The sequence below is a fragment of the Melanotaenia boesemani genome, chromosome 5 (assembly GCF_017639745.1).
Source record: "Melanotaenia boesemani isolate fMelBoe1 chromosome 5, fMelBoe1.pri, whole genome shotgun sequence".
NCBI classification, from domain to species: domain Eukaryota; kingdom Metazoa; phylum Chordata; class Actinopteri; order Atheriniformes; family Melanotaeniidae; genus Melanotaenia; species Melanotaenia boesemani.
The window spans coordinates 18,868,896-18,885,837 of record NC_055686.1 but is presented as its reverse complement, the minus strand read 5'-3'; positions in this window follow the sequence as shown (position 1 = coordinate 18,885,837).

Genomic DNA, 16,942 nt, shown 5'->3' with positions numbered 1-16,942 from the left:
TGGTCACTATCCACAGTTCGTGACCATAGATGAGGAAGGATGTGGGGGTGCTTTGATGAATATGATAATGGATTAAATTTATACAAATGCTTTTTTGCTGACAGCAAAAATCATTATTCATTTGTTCCTCATTGGTCATGGTAGCCACAGCTGCTTTGGGGCACACTGACAGAAATATGGCAGTCAATGCATGCCAACAACTTCTCCAACTACCACCAAACATTCAAACAGCAATGCAGATAATGGAGGTAAAGAGGGTGAAGGACACAACAACAAATGATGGGTGGAGTGGGATTTGAACCACAAAACTCATAGTCACTGGAGGACCTACACTACCACCTGAACCACTGCCACCCCAATTGATTAGTAATTTGTAAGCTTAACCTGTTGGCTAGGCTCCTTCTTCACCACAAGACTGATGCAAAGCCCACATCACAGAGGAATCTACATAAATCTGCCTGTCAATCTCCTGCCCCATTCTTCTGACACTCATGAGCAAGAACCTGAGATACTTGAACTCCTCTACTTTGTACAGGACTCCTAATTCTCAACCGGAAGAGGACACTCCCCTGTGTTCTGGTTAAGAACCACGGTCTGGGATTGGGAGATACTGATTCTCATCCTACCTGCTATATGAACCAACAATAATGGTAAAAGAACAATTGACTGTAAGTGGCTGTGATAGCATCTGCACATGAAGGCTAAAAATAGCATCCATGATTATGTTGGTTACACTGTAAAAATATTTGCTTGCTTGAACCATTTGTAACTCTAACCAGGTGATGTTACAGCCCAAAGGCAACAAGGAAATTTCATACTTTTATTGTAACATGTTTTGTTTGTACACAACCATAACAAACTGTATGACGTGTTGGTGTCATTGTAAAAAGAATGTATTTTAGGTCAAACTATGGTTGTTTTGTAATTCTACTGAAGTTATATTCCAGTCTAAAACCATATCAGGAAAAAGAAACCTGAAGTGCAGCCAACCATCCAACCACTATTCCCTTCTCTTTAAGAGGAAGCTGTGCCTTGTTAAACAATAAATTTGGCAAAGATGTCTTTTCTCATGTGGTGACACAACAGTATTAGTTGCATAAACTCCGTTATGTGAAATAAAAACTAATAGTTTAGGTAATTTATTCAGTTTTCCAAACATACGTAAGTGAATGTAAGCCTTTTCCATTTATATTGAAGCTGTTGTAGTTCTACCAAAGAGCATTAATATTCATTCAACTGCTGATTAAAAAAAAAAAAAAAAAAAAAGATGGTCAAAGATCTGACCTGTGATATATTGATACAGTTTGTTCTTAAAGTTATGTTTAATTCCAGAGGTAGAACCATTTTCCCTTTGGTAAGACAGGAAGAAACTGAAGGTTTTTGAAATTTGCACATAAAGCAGTCAATCAATCAATGTCCTCCCGAGGGGCATAAAACAAAGCAGCAGTTTTCTAACGGGCAATTTTTTTTCCCAGTGTAATTCCATACTCTGAAAAGCAAAGGTTCTTACCCTAGTCACATGAGTTTCACGTTGGTTGTCATAATTCCAGTCGGGATGTGTCGTCTCATAATTGGGGCGTGCCGGGCAGGATTACACAAAGCTAGTACTAAGCCCATTCTTATGTATTTGAAAATGCTGCTGCATCCCTCATGTATGTGCAGTTCCCATGTTCCCTTTGAGAAATGTTTGAGGCCTGTTGGGTAAGGCTGTCAGGACTATTTAAAAAAAACATGTTCTCATGCCTTCATCTTCTACATATTTAAATGCCAACATGAGCACTATTAATAGTTATTATCATAAATTATTTTAACCTTAGAGTCTTACTTGGGCTCTAAATGATTTAGCCTATGATTTATCATTATAACACACATAGGGCGGTTTAATAATTGACGGTGCTATTGACTTGAAATGCACTGCAGTGTTTGAAGTAATATTTCAAGGCAGGAGATATTTGCTGAATCTGTTTAGATAATAAGCTTTTTATTATCATCATCTGTCTGCTTAACATTTGTAAAACGTTTGTAAAAGTCACTTGTCAGCTATCACTGATTACCAATGAAGAAAAAAATACCACAAACAATCGGATAGCTGTGGTGGGTAATAACACACCGGGAACCCCCGACACATACACACACATACACACATGTGCGCACACACAAATAAACAAAACAAAACAAAAAAAAAACACCCAACACAAATGCACACAACTCTAGCTTTGTACAAAGTCAGTAAACTTTTGGCCTATCATTGCCTAGAATTCGACTGTATTGATCCTTTGTTGGCACTCCATGTGTACACATCTCATCTGTTAGTCCCGTGACCGCTGTTCAGCCGACCTCCTTTTCATCCCAACTCTCCCTGGCTCCCATTCTGTGTGTGCTCACATCTCTGCCTGTGTGTGAATAAACCTTGGGCAGGATGGAGGATCATGTGAGAAGATGTGACTTAGGCTTAATGGTAATCCTTGCCTTTGGTAAAAATGGCACAGTGGGAGTCATTAGCAGGGAGCTACATACAAGCGGTTCATATGACTGTCTGCCTCTTTGTCTCTCTTTACCCCATCCCTATCCTCTCAGACAATGCCTGCAACTGCTTGTCATTCACTTTGTTGTGACAAGTTGTCTTTAGGCCACTTATTTTATCTCAGTCCCTCATCCTCATGTTCATTTCCTATAGTAATTAAAAGGAATGGGCCTCACATTTACAAATGGTTACAGCTTGAGGCATCTTGAACACAGAAACAATAAGAGTCCACGCTAGCTGCTTCATGGCACCATGTAAAGCAAACCATTTAACAAGTTCATCTTGTTTCAATGTGGTTCCTTGCTGCCATAGCGCTGAAATTTTTGGCACCGATAGTAATGTCATTATTTTGGCAGGTGTTTAGCTGCATTGAAATTCTAGTGTATAGATGATGCTGGAGAAAAAGTCTGATGATCAAAGCAATTAAAACTCATTCTAATGACTGAACCACATTTAATAGCCACCTTTCATTTGTTGTCTAGGGATTTCACTTTAAGCTGCACACTTTTCATCTTCTGACAGAGTGTTTTCTTTTTTTTCTTAAAAAAATCATATCCCTATGCTATTTCACGTTTGAAAAACAGATGCATCATAATCCACTTTAAAAAGTGTCATTAATATATCACATCCCTATCCAACATAACAGATACCATTGAAGATTTCGGCCAAGGATACTCAGATGTATCCTCAATAGCTCCTCAGACAAACCTCCTCCCACTTTGAGTATTTTTAATTCAATCTCAATTTTTACAATTGGAACATCCTATGAAATATTTGCTTGTCCATTGTTGTGAAATTTTATTTATCAAAGATCACACACTGTACAGACATGTGTATAAATTTTCCATTACACCATCCATCCATCCATCCATCCATCCATCCATCCATCCATCCATCCATCCATCCATCCATCCATCCACCCATCCAACCAACCAACAGTGAAACTGATATTGTTATTAGTAGAAACTTTGGAAAGACTGGCATGGCTAATTCATAACTGCTACTTAGAAACAAATGTATATTGTTCTTTAACATAAGTTTAATGAGTAGCGTAAAACCATATTCCATATTTAAGTAATTAAAATGTATTTAGTTAAATAAGAACAATGCATGAATAGCTGCCCAGCTGGAAATACAGTTCACTACTTAATTTAGCAGAGAGCAAACTGAGGTCCGTCTTGCGTTACTGTCTGCGTACAGAATGAATAAACCTCATGACCAAAGCCCAGAAGGCGGAGAGTGGAGGAGCATGTCTGAGAATGTAGGGGGTTCTTATCTCTGTGCATGCAAGCATGCAGAGCAAACTTCTTGTTTCACTTCTTAAATTGTATGCAAGTCATTAATTGTTTATACCAACAGCTGTGAGTGGAAAACCACCCTGCGGGTCCAGATCAATGAAGAAAATGTATTTTTCCAGCCTAGAAAACTAATGTAAAAACCAGAACTAATACAAAGACTAACACTGTGTGATGTGAGGGCACTACAGGTCTCTTACCTCATACTGACAAGATTTCTTTTGTTTTTCCATTTGCAGTGGTCATGACTGAGATATTTGTGCCAAGAAGAAATCAATCTGGAGCCATGAATAGGCGAAAAAAGACTTCACACCATCTGTTACTAGCATACAAATAAGCTGGGGAATAAGGGCATACATTTCTATTGCAAATGTCTGTGTGCTGGGAAAGATAGCAGGGACTTTGCAACAAAAATAAATAAACAATTAATCCTCACAGTGAACCTCTTTGACAAACACATTAAAAGCCACAAGCTTAAATTCCAGTATGAATTTGTTGAATGAAGTCAGAAGGTAATAATTGGTGTAGTTGGTCCCAATAACTAAAAAAAAAAAAAAAAAGGTTTATAACACTTGATATAAATTCTGAATGGAAATCAGCTGAAAAAATAAGAACATACCAAAAACAAACACGAATTATTAACAAGCTTTAAATTTGAATTCCACACAAAAGGTGTAGTACAGTATGAAACCAGAAGAGGACAGTAATGTTGCATGTAAAGATTCCCACTAACATGAGCATTCAAATACAGTTTGTAGCTGTTCTGGGTGGGGCTCAGTCTGCAGCTATTTTTCTCCTATTCTTGTCACAACATTAGTTTCAAAAGGCATTTAAGTTGCATAAGGAATTGAATTGAGTTGTATGTAAAGTTTTCCTACTAAACTCATAATTCATTTACCACACTCAAGAGATCATTACAATTTCTATTGTAGCATACTTTGGATACTTAATTTGTGCAAAGGTTTTCAGATAACGATTAAAGAAGAAGTGCAGGGAAAGTTAAAGTGCCTCCACTACAAGCTTGTTCTTAGGTGCTAGACTTCACAGCATCCATCCATCAGCTGTATACCAGCTTTATCTTGTACAAGGTCACAGAAGGTTGGAGCCTGTCCCAGCTGACATCACAGAGCTAAAATGGAGAGACAGAAAGCCATGCATGCTAACCTCACACTTATGGCCATGCATGTTAAACATGCATGTTTTTAGACATTTGGGATGAATGTGAAGACCTCAGGGAGAGCCCATAAACCTCTCATAGGAGGGGCTCAGCTGTCCAGAAGATTCAAACTCAGAGGCAAGACAGCTTCACCACAGCACCTGAACAAATACAGGACAAGCATTTTAAATGCAAGTCAGAGAGAAGCTCATTTGCTCCACCAGTGAACATCTCAGAATATAGTGCCAGCTTGAGGTAGACTGACATGCTGATGAATGGCAGGAGTTAGTCTCTCAAATGGGGGCCTCCATGAATATCGGGATACTGTCTTCTTAGCACATGCACCAGCATCTTAAATCCGCTGCTTTCCAATACTGAAGCACTTCAGGTGATTTACATAGCAATAATTTAAACAGCTGAGGTGCTGTGACCAACACTTAGCAATAAAATATAGAGATCTACAACTCAGACTGCTGCTTCCACTTGATTGCTTTTTAACAGTCATTAGTTGTGCAGCAGCTTCTTGCAACTGCATAATTTTTTTTTGTCAATCCTCTTGTTTATACTTAAAGTTTCTTACTGATGGAACATCAGTAAAAGTATCATATTCTTCCTTACTGAGGAAGAATATGGGCAGGTAAATGGAGTTGCTAATTCAGTGGAAGCTGGCTGCGTCACAGACCATTGCAGTCAGCAGCTGTGATTAGTGAAGAACATTGTTGTCTTGTTGTTGGCTCTGGGATGTGGCAGGGAAACAGCTGGTTTGGATGGTTGCAGCAGCTTTAGCCAGTTGAAATAGAAGTACATTATGACAGGCATGGAAATTAATAACAGACTTATCATGAATTCAAAACCACAGAACTTAAATAAAAAAAAAAAAAAAAGGGGGAAGTAATACAGATAAAATAAACAAAAAAGAGTTTTGAGACTAAATGCCTTAATCCAACTAAAAAAAACAAAAAAAACAAAAAAAAAACTATATTTTCCCCCGTAATGTTATGACTTTTTCTCATAAAATTACAACTTTACGCTTGTAATATTACAATTATGTCTGTGAAAAATAATTTTTCTTAATATGGCCGTAATACGCAAGTGGCCATGCAGTCTAGACACGATACCATTTGACTTATTGAAAAATAGTTTTTACCTCTGTAGAAATTGTTCTCCTACTTATAATTAACATCGTGCTAGCATCACGGCATTTTTCCCAAGTCACCAAAGATAGCTGCCATTAAGCCACTCCTAAAGAAATGGACTCTAGACACCTCTATAATGAACAACTATAGACCTGTGTCTAACCTATTTTATATCCAAGAATATCGAGAAAGTTGTCTTTAACTTGCTTAATGACTTCTTAAATGAAAGCAAAAGTCTTTATAAATATCAGTCCAGGTTCCGACCTCTTCACAGCACTGAAACAGCTCTGGTCAAAGTGTTAAATGACATTAGGTTGAATTCTTAAACTGATCAAGCATCAGTCCTGGTTTTGCTAGATCTTAGTGCTGTGTTTGATACTGTAGGTCACAGAATCTTGTTGCATAGGCTGAAAAACTGGGTTGGACTTTCTTGAGCGGTCCTTAACTAGTTCAGGTCCAATTTAGAAGGCCGAAGTTATTTTGTTACGATTAGCAGCCATGAATCTGAGTGAATGGCTATGACTTGTGGAGTCCCCCAGGGGTCAGTCCTTGGACCTGTCACAGAACTTTAACATCAATTATCACAGTTTACAGACGATACACAACTTTATGTGTGCAGTGCCAGCTGAACGTAATATACCCTAGGCAAACCTCAACAGTGGTGACCCCAAAAACAAAATATGTAAAAATTGCACACATTGTTTTACTTGAAATTTAAGCAGCAGCAACTATGAAGTCAGTGTTTGGCCCTTCATCAGGTTTTTGCATTAAACTGACATAAAAAAAATATCTCTAAATGCACTCACAGTTCAATTTTATCATACAAACTACTAATTATTTAAAGTAACGCACAATGATATTTTACTATATTATAAAGATATTGAATTTATAGTTTATATATAAATTTGAATACAAAACATTTAATTAATCTATTTATTTGATAAACTTTTCTTAGAATTCTTTTAAGAGCTGCCAGACGCAACAGATGGTAGTCCATTTTCTTTTTGTTTTTTGTCTGTTAAAAGTTTCAAAGGCTTTCCCACAAGTGTTGGATGTTTAGTTGCTAGATGCTGTATTTAATAAACTGGATTGTTCTTGTGCAATATTTTTGGCTTTTAGTGGGTGTTTGCTACCATTTTTCCTTTAAGAAGTTTTGCTACAGGCTAGCAGCTAGCTGAGTTTCTTCTGGTTATTGGAATTTGGTGACACATTACCACTACCAAAGGGGTGGGAAGTTGATGCCCTAGGTGACTGCCAAAACCAGTAATGTCACTGTATCAATGTCTGGAGCAAATAAACACCTGGATAAGAGAGAATTTTCTGAAAATGAATTAAGAAAAAAACTGAGATTATTCTATTTGGTAGCAAAAGGAAGAGGGTCAGCACTGGCAAACACCTGGTGACTCGGGCTCTTAAAATCACAGACTAAGTTTGTAATCTTGGAGTGTTGATAGACTCATATCTGATTTTTCAGAAGCCACGTCAAAGCTGTCTCTAAGAGCTTTTTACCAACTCAAAACATCAACAGAATTAAAGTTTAGTCTCCCAGAAAGACCAGGAGAAACTCATACATGGATTAATCCCTAGTAGCCCTTTGGTGCATAGTGTCCACTACAGAGGACACGTATTTAAAGGGTGTTTTTAAATGTATGCATGGGTGTGGATCGTACATTGGCAACTTCATTGGACATTAGCGAGTCACCAATACTCTGCCACGTATAAAGAATAACTGCATTTGATATAGTATATATACATACATAGTAATTACCAAGTTTGCCTCAGTGATAAACAGGACAAGGAAATGATCCAGGTGTTTTTATAGAAAGCTTATATTATATTAATATGACAAGATATTATTTTATAAATATTTTCATAGATCAAACAGAAAAATCAATACACTGAGTAAAAGCTAAACTAAGATTAAAAAACAGAAAAAGATCCATGCGCATGTCTGTAGAAGTAAAATATTTTATTTAAAAAATTGTGGTACTGTTTTGTGATAATTTATGCACCAGAGGGGTAGACTAGAGTATTGTAATGGTTTTTTAACAGGAGTTCCTAAAAAGAGCATTAAACATCTGTAGTTCATCCAGAACTCTGCTGCTAGAGTTTTAATCAGGACTAAGAGATTTAAAAACATCACACCAGTTTTAAAATCTTTACACTGGCTTCCAGTCAGTCACAGAATAGATTTTAAAACCCTTCTGATCATTTACAAATCTCAGAAAAGTTTAGGCCCAGAATACATCTGTGATGAGATCAGAGAATATAAACCTAGGAGAAATCTTAGATCCAAAGACTCTGGTCAACTAGTCCAGACTAGTGTCGTGCGAGTCATGAACAAATCGTTCAATACTTGAGAATCACTTTACTGACTTCTGAATCACGATTCGTCATCCTAACCGGACTCATTCACTGACTCGTCCCTGAGAGGGGAATAATGCAAAACAAACACAAGACACGGTGTTACTGCTGCCACTTCCAGTGCTGTAATGGATGAGCAGAAGCAACAAGTTTCCCCTACGTTCACTCAGGCATAATCAATCTAGACACGATAAACACGTCAAACCCTACTAACACAAAATCTTGAGACAAATATTTAATTAAGTCACGTATTATCAAGATGAACTGAAGAACATTCAATCAATGGCATTTTTCAAGTATGTTATCAACCTAATGTATCGTTTCACAGCATTACGGCTTAAAGACCCAAGTAGTCGATCATAGATCACTTGATCTGTCTTTCACAGTATACTTGTTCTGCAACTTCCAGTTACCACAGAATAAACTGTCTTTTTTTGGCACTATGATGGTTATAAGCAAATAATATTTTTACCACATAGTATTACCAAATTATATTCTTTCGCTTTACATCTTAACAATCATTTTATAACCATTACACTAGCTAGCTAACTACAGAGCTTACTGAAGAGACCGAACAATATATCGCTATTGTGCAACTGCACTTGTAGAAAAAAATTAAGCGAATCATCGTAATAGAGGGAAAAGCAACAGTTTCTAAACTAAACTCTCCATTTCCCTGGCGGACCATCGCTATTTCCTTCCCTGCTATGGCGTATGAACGAAGGAAAAACACTCAGCTCACAGTAGCCCAGCCCCCACTCACAACACAAAGAATCACTCACTAGCTCACAGTTAGCATCGCTCGACTCACAGAATATACAACTCACTGACTCACTCACCCCCTCCCTTCCTTGGAGCTACGTACGAATCACTCTCCAAGCTCGCAGTACTTTGGTGCTGACCTGAGTCATAGCACAAACAAATTACTCACTTGCTCAGTATGGACTCACAGACTAACAGTATGTACGATCTATGTCTTTAGTGTCTCATTCGCTACGTTTAACTGCTACAATTAATAACGCAATGAAAGGGCAGAACTCAATTGCAAGTTTCATTTGAGTTCCAGCCTTTGAATACATTGTTAATTGAGATTGGAAAATAGATTTTTGCCATATTTGGGTGGAAAAAAAATCAGAATTATTAAAAAGACAACGGTTGTGTTGTGTGTTATTTTTTATCTTCTTTCTTTCTTTCTTTCTTTCTTTCTTTCTTTCAGGATAGTTGCAGAAGAAGTCATATTTGGATGCGTTTTCACATGCAAAACGACAGCTTTGCAAGATAGTTTTGTCTTTTTCGAGGGGGGAGCACATCCAATATGAGAAGGCATCTAAGTAGCAAGCCGCAAGTGTATTGTTCATAGTTATTATTTCTAATGTTGCACTGTTTTCTTAGTTGCAGTTGTGGCAAGACATGAGAGGCCGACTTTCATTTGGAGGTTTATCTAGGCCTCATGTAAATGCACTAATTTGTTGAAATCTTTTATTCTTTTCTATTTAATTAATTAGATGAAAACAAGAAGAACTTTTTTGGGCAAAGCTACATTGTGAAAAAAATACCTTGAAAAGGTGAACAGCATCAACACCAAGGACAACAGTGTCTAAATGAGAATGAGACACATTTTAATCATCATTAGACATTTTTTAGGGTAGGTGGTAGCCTAGTGGTTACAGTGGTGGGCTGGGGTGTGGAGAACCTGGGTTTGCGTCCACAGAGTGCACACAGAGGTGAACCAATTTGGACACTTGAGCAAGGCCCTTAATTCATCCCATTTGCTCACTGGGCACCAAAACATGGCAACCCATTGCTCTCAAGTAAATCTAGTGATGGGTCAAATGCAGAGCTCAAACTCCCAGTTAATAATAAAGTATAAAGGGATTAATAAAGTAAAGGTATTGTTATTATTATATATTAAACCAGATTTTCCAATATACTAAGGTGAAACCAAGTGATGAAATAAAAAGTCTAGGAGACAAAACTAAAGACAGAGGAAACCAAAAAGCAATAAAGATATACTGAGAAGTTTTAAAAAAATCATGAAATAGAAACAGCATCAGATAAAAAAATAAATGATAAAAAAAAAAATCCTTTGGTATTTTTGTGTTTAAAATTTTCAGGTTTTATAGCCCTCAGAATGGCCTTGTAAATCCCACTGTATTTGGTAAAATGCTGAACAATGCAAACTTGCAGAAATAGAATTTTAAGACATTTTCAAACATTAAAGAAACATACTTTTTTTTTTTTTTTTTTTCAAACGAAAACCTGTTCTTATTCAAAGGGTGTTATACTACTATTTCTTCAGCTGGCACCCTTCTCAGAACATGCAAAAGGACATCCCAGTATCATTTGACACAAAATGATATATATTCACAAACAACAATGTACACATAAGTAGGCTGGAGAGGTTGTGGTATACTGAGTCATATAGGATTTTTGATTTGGAGACCTGAGTTAGAATCCTGTTTATTTATTTCACTCTTAGTTTTGCTTTGTGTGTTTTTTGTTTTGCTATATCCTCTTACATCTTTGCCTACACACTGAAAATATGTGTTTGTGTAACTATCTGATGCCAAGGGTCCTGACAGAGTGGCAGAATATGATACACTGGAGATGAAATCTGACTTGTACGGACTGATTGCTGACAAGTTGTACCTTCCACAACTGTAATCTGTTCTGTGGAGGCAAATCATCGGGTAAATTGTCATCTTTTCTTTCCAATGCAGACAATAAATGTACAAATTGTTGGCTATAATTGGTTACCTAATGCCCAACCTCATTTTTAACAATGTTTGTTTTTCATATATATATACCATTCCTGTTATTTTTATCCTCTCCCATGCTGAGTTTCTCGACATGTTGTCAATAACTTGCTCCATTTCCTTTAAAACGATGGTCCCACTAAAGCTCTTATAAGGTATCCTCTCACATGTTGCTTCCCCAATCAGCTGACTAAAGCCCACAGTCACCATCAAAAAGAAGGGATTGAAAGAAAGTAATGGAAAAGCTAGGCTTTAGATAAGGATTTGTGGAGTCCCAGCTGTGGATTCTACCGTGACTCTTTTTTTGGACAGATGGCCATCAATCAGTATGTGTAAAATGTACGAAATTTTTTTTAAAAAGATCACTTCAGACTTCACTGTTGTAATTTATGACAGGCATTGCATATGTGGAGTTATTTTGGGTATTGAGCAATCCACCTCAGTCTGTGGGTGGATGAGAGTCAGGCACTGATGTGGCAAGACTTTAACTGAGATGGTAGCACATTGTCTGTCAGTAGGAAGCATGCACGAACAATATAATACATATGAAATGAGTTCCTGACTCCTTTTATTCACATTACACTCAAAGCTGAGGTCTGTGCATCTCTCTTAAAATGTCAGAGTCTCTTGTGCTGTGTCACATGTGGGGGTACTAAAAGTTTTATGGATGATTTCTACTTTTTCTCAAACTTGCCCTGTATGAACTGGCAACATGTTAGTCTGTGTTCACACTGAATAAACTTCCTCTCATCAGCATGTGCAAAAGTTTTCCTGAAGGAAATTAATTCAGCTCAACCTCTCAATATAGACATGCATTGATCTGTTACAGCAGTGTGTCTCTGGTTTGATGAAAACTTTGATAACAATCCAAACTCCAAACACAAACGAAATACAAAGCTTCCCTGCTATAATGATATCACCGTGTTGTGGGCTATTTTTCCATGAAAGCAACACTTGTTAAATTTCAGAGCACAGACACAAAGGCGATGCAGATGAGTCAGGCACAAGTACTTTCTAATGAGACAAAACATAAATAGACCAGTCTGGATTCAGATTCAGCTCACATAGTTTCCATTGTAAGTTGGCAAAGGTATGACCAATCATTTTACACCTGTTGGATGAGTCATGGTAATTTATTCTGATCTTACTTGAAGTACTCGCTAAAGCTCCACTTTCCCGTGTTTTCAAAACTAGTGATATGCTGTAAAACAAAATCACAGCAAAATTTCTTTTTTTTTTAACTGTCCAGCATCATAGCAAGCAAAATGATAATCTGGTTGCTGTATCGTGCTGAACAAATTTGCTTTGCCAAGGGGAGGCCTATGGGTAAGGCTCCTCTTGATAATGTGATTAATTTATTTATTTATTTACTCTGAATCACGGAATCTATGTAATCTTGCTGGACCTGACTGGAGGGGGCAGAAAAAGATGGAAAACAGCAAAAAGAGCAAAAGGGAAAGAAGAAAGGAGACAAAAAGATCACAGACAGAAGGCAACGACCCTTCAATCCAAACCATCACCAGACAACAAACTGTTACACCTGTACATAAACACACCAGAAAATTTCCTACAACTTTTACAAAAGCAGAAACATACACACAGAAAAAAACTAGTTATTAAGAGTTTTTAAATAATAACCAAATCAAAAAGACATAACAGCGACCAGATACTAACTCACAGGAAAAAAAAAAAAAAAAAAAAAAATTATCACTTAGTATTAAAACCCACTGGACAACTCAATGACTGTGTCAGCATGCAGAGCATGAGAAACAAGGAGTGATCAGGGATGAAGAGTGATGAGTGAGATCATGCAAATGCGACCACGCCTCCACGGAGGCCAGAGGCAGACCAGGGCCAGAGGCCCGGGCCCCCAGCAGTAGACCCGGAGCACCAACCCAAGCCACCCCACCATGAAGATGACTCCAGCCCCACCCGAAGGGCGGCAGAGGAGAGCCCCAGCAAGAGCCCCCCACGGTCCCCACAGCAAAATTTCTACTTGGACACCTAAAAGTTGCCTTCCTTCACATTTCTTTTCTTTTAACCAGATGTAATGAGATGCCTGTAAAGGCGATTCACCTGCCATTCTTTCTCCGTACCTCACGCAGGTGTCGAATAATTTATTAGCACTCCATTATGTCACATATCCAAATGTATTTCATTTGTTATGTGCACAGAGGTGATGATGGTTGAAATGTTCTTGCTAATTTAATGCCTACTGAGATGGAAAATTGGATCTACTTCAGGGAGCCTTGATAAGTGTCGGGATGCCGGAGCTGCCGATTTCTGTAAAGATTAATTAAAATGAAATTTCTATGGGACCTGTGACAGTAGTCCATCTCTTGTACATATTTCTTCATAATTGGAATCTACGTCAGTCTCTAGAGGAAGAAGAGGGTTTCTGGGATATTTCATTGTAACTGTGAGGGATTCACTTAGATGTGCAGTAGGAAGACACCGTTTGTGTCTGGATAACAGATTCACTTACCTTGAAGCATAATATTGAGAAAGAGGGTGTCTCATTTCGGCATGAAAGATAACATGAATGCATTCCAGTTGTAGCAGACTGAAGGACAATTAAAAGAAAGCTCACTTACATTCCATGACTGGAGACAAAACTACTATATAAAGTTTAGTATAAAAGTCTGCAACCAACCTACAGTGGCAATCCACTGAGACTGTTGAGGAAATCACAACTACCGCTACAGAAACGGTGCCATTGCAGAAACGGTAACTGACGTTGTAGCAAGAGTGGCTGGCCGTTTGCCGTTTTTGGATCTTGGCGTCTCTTCAATTCTCCTCCCCCCAATTTTGTTGCTACATATGTTTTTATATTATTTATATATTTTTTAGATAATGTCCGAAGTTAATACACAGCATAAATATAATTTTATGCTCTAAAAGCTCTAAAAAGCTCTAATAGCCCTGTGTCTGTTTATATACTTTGAAAAAGACATCCAGATAACACCCAGATGGCTTCCACTTTATTTAAATTCATCTCATTCAAAGAATAAATTTGGTATATTGACAAAAGTTTATCATATAAATTTTTCTCTGGATTTTTGCATTTTCTGTTAAGAAGTAGAGTAGAAAGCATTCAAACACTATGTTGAAACCACCCAAATGAGAACACAATCCATCAGGTTTTTTCTTTTTTCTTCCCCCCATTCTGTAATCCTTAGTCAAAAGATCAAGCTGCTGTCTTACCTTCTCAGGTAGACGAGAGCTTAGGTTTGTCACTGGATGGATTTGGGCTAGACTTGAGCTGTCTTTAAGGTCTGCTTTTTCTTATTTGGTCAGAGAAAAGGTGCTCATAAGTTAAATGTAGGTTTCTGTGGGAATTAAGAACTCTTCAAAAAAGACTTCTTAAAGCTGATGCACACACACACTCACACACTGAAACACACTCTTCAGAGGTAACAGCCTAATGAAATTAGCTGGTAGAGGAGTAAAGAGACCAAATAAAAAAACAAAAAACCAACTAAAAACTAATAATTGCAGACTGGTGCTATGGAAATGCTGTACTACCGATTAGTAACAGAAAAAGTAAGAATAAAAAAGTGAAAAAAGTAAAGTTCAGCCCTAAGATAGTAAATGAAAACATGTCTCAACTGGGATTCCTGCTAATTAAGGACATAAACATACAATATTCCATTATGTGCTTTCTAGAATTGTTCTTGGTGAAGCACTGACAAAGCAATAAGCTTAATTACATAAGATTTAGTTTCTCCCAGACAATAGAACCTTAAAGTTTCAGATCATCTTGTTATCTTTGTAGCAAAAATATTCACTGCAGCCATGAATAAGTGCAAAATTATTTAGTGTTTTTTTTTTTTTTTTTTTTTTGTCAGAACCTTGTCAGAACAAATTACCTAGAGATGGTCCCCTGGCTAAAAGTGCAATCTTTATCAGAATGCAAAGTATGTTCTCAATCAGATTAATTTAAAAGATAACATAACCTTGACTTAAAGGTGCTATTTGTAAAATGTCTGAAATATATCAAATTCAACTGCAGTTAAAATAGTGAAAATATGATTAAGTACAAAAGAGCTGAGACATTTAACTGAGACAGCCCTAGTGATAGACTGGATCTTCATGTAAAGCGACTTTGCTCCACTAGATGTGACATGAGTCATCATAGTGTCAAAAGAAGCAAAGGAAACTGGTCGATGTTGCTGACAGACAAAAATCATGCAAGAGACATAAACAGAATGTTCCACTGAAATACTTTACTAACTCAATTCTGCTGAGTGACATGAAAAAGAAGTACAATTTTTGCCAATCAGAGTAAATACAAGATTTTAATTGATTTCCATTCAATAGTTAAGCGGATCTGTGCAAGTGTTTGCACTTCAGTAGAAGAAGTAGTTGTCCTAACGGAAAGCAATCTCTGAGAATGAAAAAACAACAACTGCGGTGAGCATCAACATATTCTCATTCCTACTTGTAGCAAATCCTACGAAAAGTTATGCACAACTTTTCGTTGGACATGCTATGTATTTTGAGCAACATGGGAGATCAGTGCACCTGTGCCACCAGCGCATTCTGTTATCCTATTGTAGTGGGTCAAGCAAGAGCGAGGAGAGTGAGAGAAGAGAGCAGTGATTACACTTGAGGAGCTGAGTGATTGCAACTCTGGGCTTAAGTATTTGTGAGAGAGGAAGTGATAAAAGGAGGAGGTGAGCAGGTTCAAAGGAGCCTGGATAGCGAAGTTTGGGGGGCTCATAGCCGAGGAGGAAAACCAACGCATTGGTATATGTGCCCCTAGGTCATGGTGGGGTTTGCAGCGGAAGATGGGTGGCTGGAAGCGTAATGCTGTGTGCGGTGCCCAGAAGGGATTAAAGTGGCAGAAGCCCATAAAAATGTTTTAGGGAATGCACAGTTGCTGTGGAGGGCTTGGGGAGAAGAACTGCGATGTTCACACCAGAGTAAAAAATGGTTTGCTGGCCTAAAAGTTGGAAATAAAGATTTCTTTATTGTAACTCAGGGGCTTTGTCATTCTTTGATTCCTAATGTTGGGGAAATACATTCACCTCTGGTGGAGACAAGGTTCATTACACTATTTAGTCAGAAAAATTTTGCCAGCAAACTATAGATAGTATGCATTCATTTGACAAAGCTCATGAGAAAAAAAATGACAATTTCTTGGTAAACTATGAAAGTTTTGCTCTCTAATATGTCATTTAGTGTATGTGTGCTTGTGTCAATTCACCACTAATATCCACCAACTTTATTCCCCCTATTTGGGTTTGGGTTGCGAGGTGGCAGACTTTCCCTTTCCACAGCCATTTCTTCCTTTGGACTCACTCATTTGAGCTCATTTGGACAATTTTTGTGCTCGACTGGCCATTTTTCCCAGTTTGTCCAGAATGTTTATGCACAAGCCATGCCCCATATGAATAAGCTGATAACCACAGATAATGTCCATTCAGTTGAGTGACAACAGCTGAATCAGGATTCCATCCAATGCTGACACCTCATTTACTCTCCACTGTCCGACTATACTTCTTGTTATTACTAATATTGGCAGTAAACTGATAATAGAAGAATAAAAGTATTTTTTCAATTGTGGCAGGGACCAACCTGTGAAACAGCTTGACACAGGAAGTTTTTCTTCAAAAACTATTTTTTTTACCCCAAAATTTGAAACATTATCTAAGCAAAAGGTCAAACACACAAACTGATAAAAGAGGCCAACTAAATATAACTAGACT